Here is a 14,143-nt window from a genome sequence, read left to right as displayed (position 1 = left end):
GATCTTGAACGAGGAACATCTATTGTAGAGCCAAGTGTAAATCTGTGCAACACGAACTAAGGATCCATAAAGACAGTGCCAAGTGTACATTATCCTCTGCTGCATCTCAGACATCAGCAAGAATCAACACAGTGGTAAGTAATAAGTAATGTTGAAGGTTGTCTCTGAAATGATGTCCCAAAATGTTAGAAAACTTCTTGAGGTTTTAACCTTTATTGTTGCTTTTCTGCCTTTTGTTTTTAAGAATCTGATGAAAAGGAGAAACAAGAAGAGACACACCACAAACGAATTTCCCTTACTAACATGGTAAATATATTCATCATGTAATGACATTTCCTCAGAGTAACCAGGAGTGTTTGTCTTGTTCTAAAGTGATTCACTCTTCTCTCATGTTATTTGGTATTTGTCTTTGAAAAGAGTGGAGCAGTAACTGCATACGGAGAAAGAAACAGGAGCATCCAAAGACAACTGAGAGTCTTTAGTGCACCGTGAACAGCAGTCACCTCAGAGCAAGAGAGTCCTCGTGGCTGTCTGGGTTCTCTCCAGGAGCTCTGGCTTTATCCCACAGTCCAGAGAAATTATATAAGTGATATTCCAAAAGTTGATTCTTTTCATCTGGACGTAGCGTTTTGTGGGAGAAACGTTTTGTCACTCATCCAAGTGACTTCGTCAGTCTCAGCTGACTGCAGGTTTCCCCAATCTTATAAACAGTACATTTGCATAATGATTGAAACCAGCCCACTGAAGGAACAATGGCTGGGACGTCAGTTCCTTAATCTTAATTATGTAAATTATCATGACCATTGATCAACAACCACTGACCAAAACCCACTGTTCAAAGCCCACTGATCAATGGCCATGAGTACCATTCACAGAGAGTTGGGGAATGGCTGCAATCACAGCATTGTAGCATACCTGGATCATTGAGCTTGCGTCAAGACGTTTTAACCCACTTTGGCAAGGACTGCCTACAGCTTGTACGTCAGAATGAGCAAACAGCACGTAAGATGCCGGATTACAGGAACCACCTGAGATTCAGCCTCAGATGCCGACAAAACAGGATTACTCCTAAAAGTCTGCAAATGAGCTCTTCAGTTAAAGGCTTCCGGGCAACAAAAATCCTCCAGAAGGCACAGCATCAGTTGCTCAATGAACGGGTGAGGCAAAGAAATTTTACCATCGACATGCTAAAATCTCAAGAGGAGCGGATCCGACAGAGACTGACAATGCTTCTAGATGAGAGTACTCTTAAAAAGGTGTTTGACTTTACTGAGAAGTCTCGTCTAGCACAGCACAAGAAGTCTAAGACCAGGCAACAAAGGAAATTTGACTTATTTGTTGTACGTCGGAAACCACCGCAAAATATGGAGAGTGTCCTCAGTGGCCAGAAGAGAGAAGGATGTGACACCGAGGATGTGGACAAGTGGGTGAAGAATTTGTCTGACAGACAGCTCACCCAAACAGAGAAAAACATCCTTGCTAAAGGGTTGAATTTTGCTGTCACACCGAGACAAATCCCGCTAGTGGAGCTGATCACAGCCACAGAAACAGCAATTCGTAACAACAATATTGCAGAAGTGGAAGCAGAGCAACTACGGACGAAAGTTTTGGCCTGTCTCAGCAATGCAAAGCCCCCAGCATCCAACATCACCATGGAGGAGAGGAAGGCACTCACATCACTTAGTGATGACAACAACATTATCATCCTTCCGGCAGACAAGGGTAGGTGCACAGTATTGCTAAACCAGAAAGACTATCATGAGAAGATTTTGTCACTACTCAGTGATGAAAATACTTATGAGCCCCTGAAATGAGACCCAGGAAGTGGCTACAGGAAGAGGGCGATAGACTGTTTGAAGCAGTTAGAACAAGACAAGGCTATTGACCGGAACTCATACCACAGGCTGTACCCAGAGGAGTCTACACCAAGTCTGTATGGTTTACCGAAAATACATAAACAGGGTGCACCTTTAAGACCGATTGTCTGCATGATCAACTCTGTCACCTATAACATCTCCAAGTTTCTGGCTTCAATTCTCAACCCGCTGGTGGGCAGCTCTGAACACCACATCCAGAACACCCTGGATTTTGTTGAGAAGGTGAGAGATGTCATCATGGAGGCAGATGAAACCATGGTCTCGTACGACGTTACATCTCTCTTCACTTGCATCCCAGTCACGGAAGCGTTGGAGGTAGTCCGTAAGAGATTACAGGATGACACCAACCTCAGCAACAGGACCACTCTCAGCATCGACCAAGTGTGTTTGCTTTTGGAACTGTGTCTTCATTCCACCTACTTCACATACAAGGGTCAGTTCTACAGGCAGAAACATGGGTGTGCCATGGGCTCCCCAGTTTCACCCATCGTGGCCAATTTGTACATGGAAGAAGTGGAAAAGAGAGCTTTGCTATCCTACCCTGGAACGCCACCAAGCCATTGGTTCAGGTATATGGATGACACCTGGGTGAAAAATGAAATCTCAGGACGTACCACAATTCACGGATCACATTAACTCAGTGGACCGACACATCAAATTCACCAGGGAGGATATGAAAAGTGGCAGGTTAGCCTTAGACTGTGAGATTTCCATCAGTAATGGGAGACATCTAAAAGCTGACGTGTACCGTAAACCTACGCATACGGGTCAGTCTCTAAGGTTTGACTCTCATCATCCACTGGAGCACAAACTGGGTGTCATTAGGACGCTACGACACAGAGCAAACACCATCCCCACTGACACAGCGGCCAGGGAGGCAGAAGAACAGCACATCAAGAAGGCCCTGAGTAAATGTGGTTATCCCAGCTGGACTTTTGTCAAAGCTGGAAAGGCACCTAAAGAAAGCTCCAGCCGATCCAGGAGAGAAGGACAACCGCTGCCCAAGCGAAAACCTGTAGTGATCCCATATGTGTCAGGAGTATCGGAGCAGTTGAGACGCATTTTTTCTAAACACCGGGTCTCTGTGGCTTTTAAACCCCAAAACACGCTGCGCCAAAAATTGGTCCACCCCAAGGATCGGGTCCCCCGACACAAACAGAGTAACATAGTGTACTCTGTTAAGTGCCAGGAGGATTGCCAGGATTTATACATCGGGGAAACCAAACAACCTCTGGCGAAGCGGATGGCACAACACAGAAGAGCCACCTCGTCAGGCCAGGACTCTGCAGTCTATTTACACCTACAGGCCAGTGGACACTCTTTCAAGGATGAGGATGTACACATCTTGGACAGGGAGGAATGCTGGTTTGAGCGCGGAGTCAAGGAGGCCATTTACGTGAAAAGGGAAAGACCATCTCTGAATCGAGGAGGGGGCCTAAGGGTACATCATTCGCCATCTTACAATGCTGTGCTTGCAGCCATTCCCCAACTCTCTGTGAATGGTACTCATGGCCATTGATCAGTGGGCTTTGATCAGTGGTTGTTGATCAATGGTCATGAGGATTTCCATAATTATGATTAAGGAACTGACCTCCAAGCCCATTGTTCCATCAGTGGGCTGGTTTCAGTCATTATGCAAATGTACTGTTTATAAGATTGGGGAAACCTGCAGTCAGCTGAGACTGACGAAGTCACTTGGATGAGTGACGAAACGTTTCTCCCACAAAACGCTACGTCCAAATGAAGAGAATCAACTTTTGGAGATTTACTTACCTGGATGATTGAGAATGCATCAAGACGATATAAGTGATAAGTGCTTGAAATGAGGCATAGGTGTGAATGTGAGTGTGAATGATAGTTTGTTTCTTAGTTTGAGTCCTCTCTGTGTCAGATGGCAACCTGTCCAGGGTGTACCCCCGCCTCTGACCCTATAACAACTCCAATTGAACCATTTACAATGCAACATAATTTTTCTCACCTTCTAGCACATGAAAAATGTTCAGGCTTTTATAAACATTGAGTTCTGCTGTGGGTCACTTATTGCCTGTGTGTGGAAATAGCATATTATGATATAAAGCCGTGTCTTGACCTTGAAATCCTTAATTTGTCTGATTATGTTATGATTAACATAGATCACTGTTCTGTTTTCTCGTAGCTGAGCTGGTGAGTCCAGTCAGTGTGTGTCAGATAGTCGTCAACAAACTTGAGGAACCGTCCTTTAAACAGCAGCCATTTGGACTCTATGAACAATCTGCTCCTCTCCCTTTACCAGTCAGAGGGAGAACACCACTCCAGCTCCTTCTACAGACTCACCAGCTGGTATGATGGTGCTGCCTGCAGGGTCCCGCTTACATTCTCAGATCCTGACTCCAGTACTTCCAGAGAAGGTGGATATTTATGTGCTGAAGGCAGCCTGGAGGAACTGTGTCCACAGCCTGGATGCCAACAACCTCATCGTCACCAGAGTCAATCCTGCTGTTTATCACACAAAAGACACTGAGATGACAAACCGCTGGAGAATCACGGACTCCAGCTCAGAGGGCAGAGTTATCATGTCGGTGCTCTGCCAGTTTCTAAAGAGGTTTGCACAGAGCATGAAGAGAAAGGCTACAGAGGAAGAGAGCAGCAGCAGGAGCCCCACTCCACCAAAGAAACACTTCAGACTGTGAAGCCTTTCTCAGAGAACTTATTTTCTGAAGACTCTTTAATAGTTTTAAGACTTTGGCACTGCTTCTGTGAACTGTGTTGGACATATGGCAGGGCTGTGGACTGGATGTTGAACGAGGAACATCTATTGTAGAGCCAAGTGTAAATCTGTGCAACACGAACTAAGGATCCATAAAGACAGTGCCAAGTGTACATTATCCTCTGCTGCATCTCAGACATCAGCAAGAATCAACACAGTGGTAAGTAATAAGTAATGTTGAAGGTTGTCTCTGAAATGATGTCCCAAAATGTTAGAAAACTTCTTGAGGTTTTAACCTTTATTGTTGCTTTTCTGCCTTTTGTTTTTAAGAATCTGATGAAAAGGAGAAACAAGAAGAGACACACCACAAACGAGTTTCCCTTACTAACATGGTAAATATATTCATCATGTAATGACATTTCCTCAGAGTAACCAGGAGTGTTTGTCTTGTTCTAAAGTGATTCACTCTTCTCTCATGTTATTTGGTATTTGTCTTTGAAAAGAGTGGAGCAGTAACTGCATACGGAGAAAGAAACAGGAGCATCCAAAGACAACTGAGAGTCTTTAGTGCACCGTGAACAGCAGTCACCTCAGAGCAAGAGAGTCCTCGTGGCTGTCTGGGTTCTCTCCAGGAGCTCTGGCTTTATCCCACAGTCCAGAGAAATTATATAAGTGATATTCCAAAAGTTGATTCTTTTCATCTGGACGTAGCGTTTTGTGGGAGAAACGTTTTGTCACTCATCCAAGTGACTTCGTCAGTCTCAGCTGACTGCAGGTTTCCCCAATCTTATAAACAGTACATTTGCATAATGATTGAAACCAGCCCACTGAAGGAACAATGGCTGGGACGTCAGTCAGTTCCTTAATCTTAATTATGTAAATTATCATGACCATTGATCAACAACCACTGACCAAAACCCACTGATCAAAGCCCACTGATCAATGGCCATGAGTACCATTCACAGAGAGTTGGGGAATGGCTGCAATCACAGCATTGTAGCATACCTGGATCATTGAGCTTGCATCAAGATGTTTTAACCCACTTTGGCAAGGACTGCCTACAGCTTGTACGTCAGAATGAGCAAACAGCACGTAAGATGCCGGATTACAGGAACCACCTGAGATTCAGCCTCAGATGCCGACAAAACAGGATTACTCCTAAAAGTCTGCAAATGAGCTCTTCAGTTAAAGGCTTCCGGGCAACAAAAATCCTCCAGAAGGCACAGCATCAGTTGCTCAATGAACGGGTGAGGCAAAGAAATTTTACCATCGACATGCTAAAATCTCAAGAGGAGCGGATCCGACAGAGACTGACAATGCTTCTAGATGAGAGTACTCTTAAAAAGGTGTTTGACTTTACTGAGAAGTCTCGTCTAGCACAGCACAAGAAGTCTAAGACCAGGCAACAAAGGAAATTTGACTTATTTGTTGTACGTCGGAAACCACCGCAAAATATGGAGAGTGTCCTCAGTGGCCAGAAGAGAGAAGGATGTGACACCGAGGATGTGGACAAGTGGGTGAAGAATTTGTCTGACAGACAGCTCACCCAAACAGAGAAAAACATCCTTGCTAAAGGGTTGAATTTTGCTGTCACACCGAGACAAATCCCGCTAGTGGAGCTGATCACAGCCACAGAAACAGCAATTCGTAACAACAATATTGCAGAAGTGGAAGCGGAGCAACTACGGACGAAAGTTTTGGCCTGTCTCAGCAATGCAAAGCCCCCAGCATCCAACATCACCATGGAGGAGAGGAAGGCACTCACATCACTTAGTGATGGCAACAACATTATCATCCTTCCGGCAGACAAGGGTAGGTGCACAGTATTGCTAAACCAGAAAGACTATCATGAGAAGATTTTGTCACTACTCAGTGATGAAAATACTTATGAGCCCCTGAAATGAGACCCAGGAAGTGGCTACAGGAAGAGGGCGATAGACTGTTTGAAGCAGTTAGAACAAGACAAGGCTATTGACCGGAACTCATACCACAGGCTGTACCCAGGGGAGTCTACACCAAGTCTGTATGGTTTACCGAAAATACATAAACAGGGTGCACCTTTAAGACCGATTGTCTGCATGATCAACTCTGTCACCTATAACATCTCCAAGTTTCTGGCTTCAATTCTCAACCCGCTGGTGGGCAGCTCTGAACACCACATCCAGAACACCCTGGATTTTGTTGAGAAGGTGAGAGATGTCATCATGGAGGCAGATGAAACCATGGTCTCGTACGACGTTACATCTCTCTTCACTTGCATCCCAGTCACGGAAGCGTTGGAGGTAGTCCGTAAGAGATTACAGGATGACACCAACCTCAGCAACAGGACCACTCTCAGCATCGACCAAGTGTGTTTGCTTTTGGAACTGTGTCTTCATTCCACCTACTTCACATACAAGGGTCAGTTCTACAGGCAGAAACATGGGTGTGCCATGGGCTCCCCAGTTTCACCCATCGTGGCCAATTTGTACATGGAAGAAGTGGAAAAGAGAGCTTTGCTATCCTACCCTGGAACGCCACCAAGCCATTGGTTCAGGTATATGGATGACACCTGGGTGAAAAATGAAATCTCAGGACGTACCACAATTCACAGATCACATTAACTCAGTGGACCGACACATCAAATTCACCAGGGAGGATATGAAAAGTGGCAGGTTAGCCTTAGACTGTGAGATTTCCATCAGTAATGGGAGACATCTAAAAGCTGACGTGTACCGTAAACCTACGCATACGGGTCAGTCTCTAAGGTTTGACTCTCATCATCCACTGGAGCACAAACTGGGTGTCATTAGGACGCTACGACACAGAGCAAACACCATCCCCACTGACACAGCGGCCAGGGAGGCAGAAGAACAGCACATCAAGAAGGCCCTGAGTAAATGTGGTTATCCCAGCTGGACTTTTGTCAAAGCTGGAAAGGCACCTAAAGAAAGCTCCAGCCGATCCAGGAGAGAAGGACAACCGCTGCCCAAGCGAAAACCTGTAGTGATCCCATATGTGTCAGGAGTATCGGAGCAGTTGAGACGCATTTTTTCTAAACACCGGGTCTCTGTGGCTTTTAAACCCCAAAACACGCTGCGCCAAAAATTGGTCCACCCCAAGGATCGGGTCCCCCGACACAAACAGAGTAACATAGTGTACGCTGTTAAGTGCTAGGAGGATTGCCAGGATTTATACATCGGGGAAACCAAACAACCTCTGGCGAAGCGGATGGCACAACACAGAAGAGCCACCTCGTCAGGCCAGGACTCTGCAGTCTATTTACACCTACAGGCCAGTGGACACTCTTTCAAGGATGAGGATGTACACATCTTGGACAGGGAGGAATGCTGGTTTGAGCGCGGAGTCAAGGAGGCCATTTACGTGAAAAGGGAAAGACCATCTCTGAATCGAGGAGGGGGCCTAAGGGTACATCATTCGCCATCTTACAATGCTGTGCTTGCAGCCATTCCCCAACTCTCTGTGAATGGTACTCATGGCCATTGATCAGTGGGCTTTGATCAGTGGTTGTTGATCAATGGTCATGAGGATTTCCATAATTATGATTAAGGAACTGACCTCCAAGCCCATTGTTCCATCAGTGGGCTGGTTTCAGTCATTATGCAAATGTACTGTTTATAAGATTGGGGAAACCTGCAGTCAGCTGAGACTGACGAAGTCACTTGGATGAGTGACGAAACGTTTCTCCCACAAAACGCTACGTCCAAATGAAGAGAATCAACTTTTGGAGATTTACTTACCTGGATGATTGAGAATGCATCAAGACGATATAAGTGATAAGTGCTTGAAATGAGGCATAGGTGTGAATGTGAGTGTGAATGGTAGTTTGTTTCTTAGTTTGAGTCCTCTCTGTGTCAGATGGCAACCTGTCCAGGGTGTTCCCCCGCCTCTGGCCCTATAACAACTCCAATTGAACCATTTACAATGCAACATAATTTTTCTCACCTTCTAGCACATGAAAAATGTTAAGGCTTTTATAAACATTGAGTTCTGCTGTGGGTCTCTTATTGCCTGTGTGTGGAAATAGCATATTATGATATAAAGCCGTGTCTTGACATTGAAATCCTTAATTTGTCTGATTATGTTATGATTAACATAGATGACCGTTCTGTTTTCTCGTAGCTGAGCTGGTGAGTCCAGTCAGTGTGTCAGATAGTCGTCAACAAACTTGAGGAACCGTCCTTTAAACAGCAGCCATTTGGACTCTATGAACAATCTGCTCCTCTCCCTTTACCAGTCAGAGGGAGAACACCACTCCAGCTCCTTCTACAGACTCACCAGCTGGTATGATGGTGCTGCCTGCAGGGTCCCGCTTACATTCTCAGATCCTGACTCCAGTACTTCCAGAGAAGGTGGATATTTATGTGCTGAAGGCAGCCTGGAGGAACTGTGTCCACAGCCTGGATGTCAACAACCTCATCGTCACCAGAGTCAATCCTGCTGTTTATCACACAAAAGACACTGAGATGACAAACCGCTGGAGAATCACGGACTCCAGCTCAGAGGGCAGAGTTATCATGTCGGTGCTCTGCCAGTTTCTAAAGAGGTTTGCACAGAGCATGAAGAGAAAGGCTACAGAGGAAGAGAGCAGCAGCAGGAGCCCCACTCCACCAAAGAAACACTTCAGACTGTGAAGCCTTTCTCAGAGAACTTATTTTCTGACGACTCTTTAATAGTTTTAAGACTTTGGCACTGCTTCTGTGAACTGTGTTGGACATATGGCAGGGCTGTGGACTGGATGTTGAACGAGGAACATCTATTGTAGAGCCGAGTGTAAATCTGTGCAACACGAACTAAGGATCCATAAAGACAGTGCCAAGTGTACATTATCCTCTGCTGCATCTCAGACATCAGCAAGAATCAACACAGTGGTAAGTAATAAGTAATGTTGAAGGTTGTCTCTGAAATGATGTCCCAAAATGTTAGAAAACTTCTTGAGGTTTTAACTTTTATTGTTGCTTTTCTGCCTTTTGTTTTTAAGAATCTGATGAAAAGGAGAAACAAGAAGAGACACACCACAAACGAGTTTCCCTTACTAACATGGTAAATATATTCATCATGTAATGACATTTCCTCAGAGTAACCAGGAGTGTTTGTCTTGTTCTAAAGTGATTCAGTCTTCTCTCGTGTTATTTGGTATTTGTCTTTGAAAAGAGAGGAGCAGTAACTGCATACGGAGAAAGAAACAGGAGCATCCAAAGACAACTGAGAGTCTTTAGTGCACCGTGAACAGCAGTCACCTCAGAGCAAGAGAGTCCTCGTGGCTGTCTGGGTTCTCTCCAGGAGCTCTGGCTTCATCCCACAGTCCAGAGAAATGATATAAGTGATAAGATAATATAACTAAAACAAAAAAAACCAGTTTAGAACAAGTGTGAGCCTCCTTTACAACTTTATTCACATCCTTTAAATGTAAGAGCTGCTGGCACGTCTGGTGAGGGTGTGCCCACACCTAATCTAAACCACAGAGCTTTAGTCCCTCTCGTACTTGGTTGAGTATTGACATCAGCTGCACCGGTGCATGCAACGTGAGGGCACTAATGGACAGGGAGGAAATAATACTTGAATTCATTTTGAACAAAGACGTCATGCCAAATATTTTTTGATAGCTGTTTCAATTATGAATACACAGACTTTGTGATTGCTTTTTTCCTGTCAACATGTATTGTTCACAAATAACCACGGGCCACAACTGAATCAGATAGTTCCATCATTTCTCTTCATCTGCATTTTCGATCTGAAAGTAGAAACAACTATAATGAGGAGAAATTGAATTTTTATATTTATGAACGAGGACTGTGTGGAGGAGAGCCGAGTCAGGAAACAGGTTGTTCACCTGACCGACAAGCTGGAGTCAGAACCTGTGATTTATCCTCCCTGACTATTGAGTGATGTTATATGCTGATGTTATTTTCCTGTTTTGAGCCAAACCAGATTTCTCTATAGGAACTCTGTGTTAAAGGGTCAATGCACCAAATTGGGTTTTGATAACAGTTTATTTCTCATGCAAGGAAAGACACAAACTGCTCAGAGGGATTAGTAATGAGCACAAGTTAAATGAGCTCATTGCACTACGTTGGCTTTATCAGCCCTGCACAGAACAGATTGGTCTTAGACTCTTTGATTCTCTTAAATAAGTAGAATCTGAAACTGAAGGTTTTAGATTAAATCTGATTCCTAAATCAAGAAGTAAATCTTAAAGAACAACCTAGGTTTGTAATTTGGAACAAAGTTGCGTTAACTAAAACTATCTTGAACTGTGGAAGGTTAAGTGTGACCTTCTTAGCTGCAAGCCTTGAACTGGTTTAGTAGCTTTTATATCTGTCTTACTGTGACATAAGTGCTGCAAAAGGGATTTATCTCTCTCCCTCTGTCTATCTCTCAGTCCGTCTCTCTAAAATATTCATTTTACTTTATTTTCTCTATATATGATGTAGGTTTGAATTTTCCCTGCTAAATTGTGACGGTCTGGGAGTCTCCTACGTTCGACCTGCCTGTATGTATGTTTTTCTATGTGTTTTGTTTTGTCTCCCCTCCCAGTCCCCTGCTTCCCCCTTTAAGTGTGTGTGTGTGTGTGTGTGTGTGTGTGTATTACAGCGTGCCAATTTATGGGCGTCATCAGGCCGGAAGGTGTTTCCCGTGTTGAAGCCGCCACACATGTCTTCCGTCTAGATTGGCCGCTACTTAACTGTTTGACTGAGCTTCAGTCAACGCTGGATCATTGAGTTACCAAGTAAGTGAAGTCCCAGCTCTGAGTGGAAATAGTCTGTGCGTGTGTTTCTGTGAGTTCACCAATCTGATCTCTGTACCTTGTCTTGTTAGGAACTTGGAGAGGAGTGTGTCACAGGAGCGAAGTGTTTGTAAATGTCGAGTGTTGGAGTTGTTTTCCTGTCACACCTGGACCACCAGCACAGTCCTGCAGGATGGGAAAGTCCTGCATTTGGGCCCCGTTCTCGCCACGCACCTTAACATAAATAATAAACACTTTGATTGAGAAACTGCATTTTGTGTTTACTTTTGTAGGGTTGCCTACCGCTGCAGGAGGCTGCATCATGAAACCAACATGATGAACTGCCAGTGGGAGAAGCACTACCCTATAGACCTCTGTAATCCAAGTAAAAGTAGCAGTACAGCTATATACAAGTTAATAGGAAGGCACAGAATCAACAAGAGCTATGAACTAATCTTAGAGCCGGGGCTACACTGGTGCGAGTCATACAAGGATCCAGCGATGAGTAGCTTCCTTTCCTCAACTTAAGTAGTGGCAGGGATAATGAGGCACAGGTGTTCACTCTCCATAGGTGCGTGGGGCGAGGGCAGGAACCACCATGACTTCCGTCCTGGCGAGACAGAGAGCGCGAGAGAGAAAAATAATGACGCTGCTGATCATCTTCATGCTGGTCCACCGGGCCGTGACATTCAGTAACATGAATATGGAAGTGTAAAGAGTGTGCAGCACAAGAGACTGCAAGATCTCAGTTATTGAAGCACTACAGGTTAAACCATGGTCACTTTGGCCGCAGACACGCTTATCCATGCACATATTTAAATTGTCCATGTAGTCACCAATGTAGATCACATGTTGATCAGACATTGCAGAGATCAGTAGATTCCTGGTGTGATTGAAGACAAGCTTTTCATTGATGATTTAAAAAGAGGGTGATGAGCTATTATTATTATTATTATTACTACTACTACTACTACATTGTCTTGATTAATCCATTAAAAAACAAACAAAAATAAAAACATTTGCAAATGGTTCAAATCTTTCATAAATATTCACGCAGAGCTGGAAATTGTAATTTTTAAGTTTGATTTGTGCAGCTAATGAAAGTCTTCTGAAGGTAAGAAGGAGATGTGCAACAAAAAAATTACAAAGTTTATCTTTTTTGTTTTTTTTCCTAACAAACGTCTGTTCATCAATATATTTTTGTATTCAGTTCATTCTATTATTATTGTGTGAATGCTGCTGTTGCTCAATTCCTCATTATTCTGAATTCTTTGTGGGATTTTTGGGTGCTGTGACTTTTGGTGTTTGTTCCTGTTTTTCTTTCTTTAATAACCTTTTCTCACAAGATGTTTTACAAAGTAAATACGTTTGGAGAAATCTCCCTGACTGTAGTGGCGATTCCTTTTGTTTGAACAACCAAACATCCAAGAATTAAAATTCCGCAAGCCACTGCTGCACTGAGATAAGATCTTGTACGCAGGCAAAAGAAGTCGACTGTCCAAACTTGAAAGTTGCATTTTATGGTTTATTTATTCAGTTTGGCAAGCAATAAAAAGATCAATTTTTGTTGCTTCCTGCTGCTTCTTCTGCTCTGGTAAAAAATAAACAAGACATAGGCTCACTCCAGTGCATACTGGTCCTATACCAGTCTCTTTATTTAGAGAAAAATAGCCCTACAGTTCTTCCTGACTGACTTAACAAGATAAACAACAAAACAAACCCAAACAATTAAGCAAGTATTAACCTACAAATAAAACTTGTGAATAACCCAAAATATAAGTAAACCAACAACAAACTTTAACAAATTTCAAAATATAAAAAATAAAGAACAAATAGCTCCAACACTCCGGCCCCTAATTGTGCATACAATCACAATTACTTTAAAGTTCCAAAAAGAAAGGAGCTATTCACTCTGATTTTCTTCAAGATCAGGCTTCCAGTAGCAAAAGAAGTTTGCTACTGGATGACTTTTGCCATCATCCATGATCCTCTTGGAGCTGTAGCGCCTGCAATCCAACTAATATCTCCAGGTATAAGACATCTTTTAGTCCTCGTCCATTTTTGTCCTTCTTTCATCAGAGGTAGGTACTCAGCAAGCCATCTTTTCCAGAACAACTCTGCCATGTATTGTACCCATTTCCACCTTTTCCTGCCATGAAGATCGCTTGGATCAAACAGTCCTGGTGGCAAAACTGGTTTGTTTTTCAACAACAAGTGATTGGGTGTCAGTGCTTCAAGACCATTTGAGTCATCTGAAACTCTGGTAATGGGTCTGTCGTTCAATAGAGCTTCAACTTCACAGAAGACTATTTGGAGTCCTTCATCATCCAAAACTTGTTCTTTGAAAATTGAGGCTAAAATACTCTTTATGGAACAAATGAGACGCTCCCACACACCACCTTGGTGAGAGGCTGCTGGGACGTTAAAGCTCCATTTGACACCATCCTGAACAAAAGCATTTTGAATTTTAGCATGGCTCAGCTCAGTCAAACTCTTGATTTGCACCAACAAAATTTGTAGCATTATCAGACCTGATGGTCGAAACTGGGCCTCGTCTACAGATGAACCTCCGCACAGCATTTATACAGGAGTCTGTATTAAGTGTATGTGCAATCTCCAGATGTACTGCACGACTGGTCAAACAAGTAAAAAGAACATCCCTTTTAAGGAGACTTTGTCTCTTTTAACACTTATAGGTCCAAAATAGTCCACTCCAACATTTGTGAATGTAGCTGTGTTTGGCACGACTCTATCTTCGGCAGATCTGCCATCTTTTTTTCAACAAACTTTCCTCTGTTGCGTCCACACATGATACAACGAGAGATGATTTTCCTGGCAGCAGAATTTGCATTT

General features: G+C 43.6%; 1 long non-coding RNA gene across 4 annotated transcripts; it reads left to right on the top strand.

The window, feature by feature from the left end:
• The first annotated feature begins 287 nt into the window (after window positions 1–287).
• On the top strand, window positions 288–12,349 carry LOC134645268 (uncharacterized). 4 transcript variants are annotated; one of them, XR_010096524.1, is made up of 4 exons: window positions 288–306; window positions 10,998–11,056; window positions 11,158–11,293; window positions 11,383–12,349. It is a non-coding gene; the product is annotated as an uncharacterized LOC134645268 (long non-coding RNA). The 4 variants fall into 4 exon arrangements; XR_010096525.1 differs by lacking the exon at window positions 288–306 and adding an exon at window positions 9,773–9,886; XR_010096523.1 differs by lacking the exon at window positions 288–306 and adding an exon at window positions 9,916–9,934.
• Window positions 12,350–14,143: the final 1,794 nt, after the last annotated feature.

This window comes from Pelmatolapia mariae, linkage group LG16_19 (assembly GCF_036321145.2).
Source record: "Pelmatolapia mariae isolate MD_Pm_ZW linkage group LG16_19, Pm_UMD_F_2, whole genome shotgun sequence".
NCBI classification, from domain to species: domain Eukaryota; kingdom Metazoa; phylum Chordata; class Actinopteri; order Cichliformes; family Cichlidae; genus Pelmatolapia; species Pelmatolapia mariae.
Note: the sequence above shows the minus strand (reverse complement) of the source record. Positions and strands in the feature narration are given on the sequence as shown.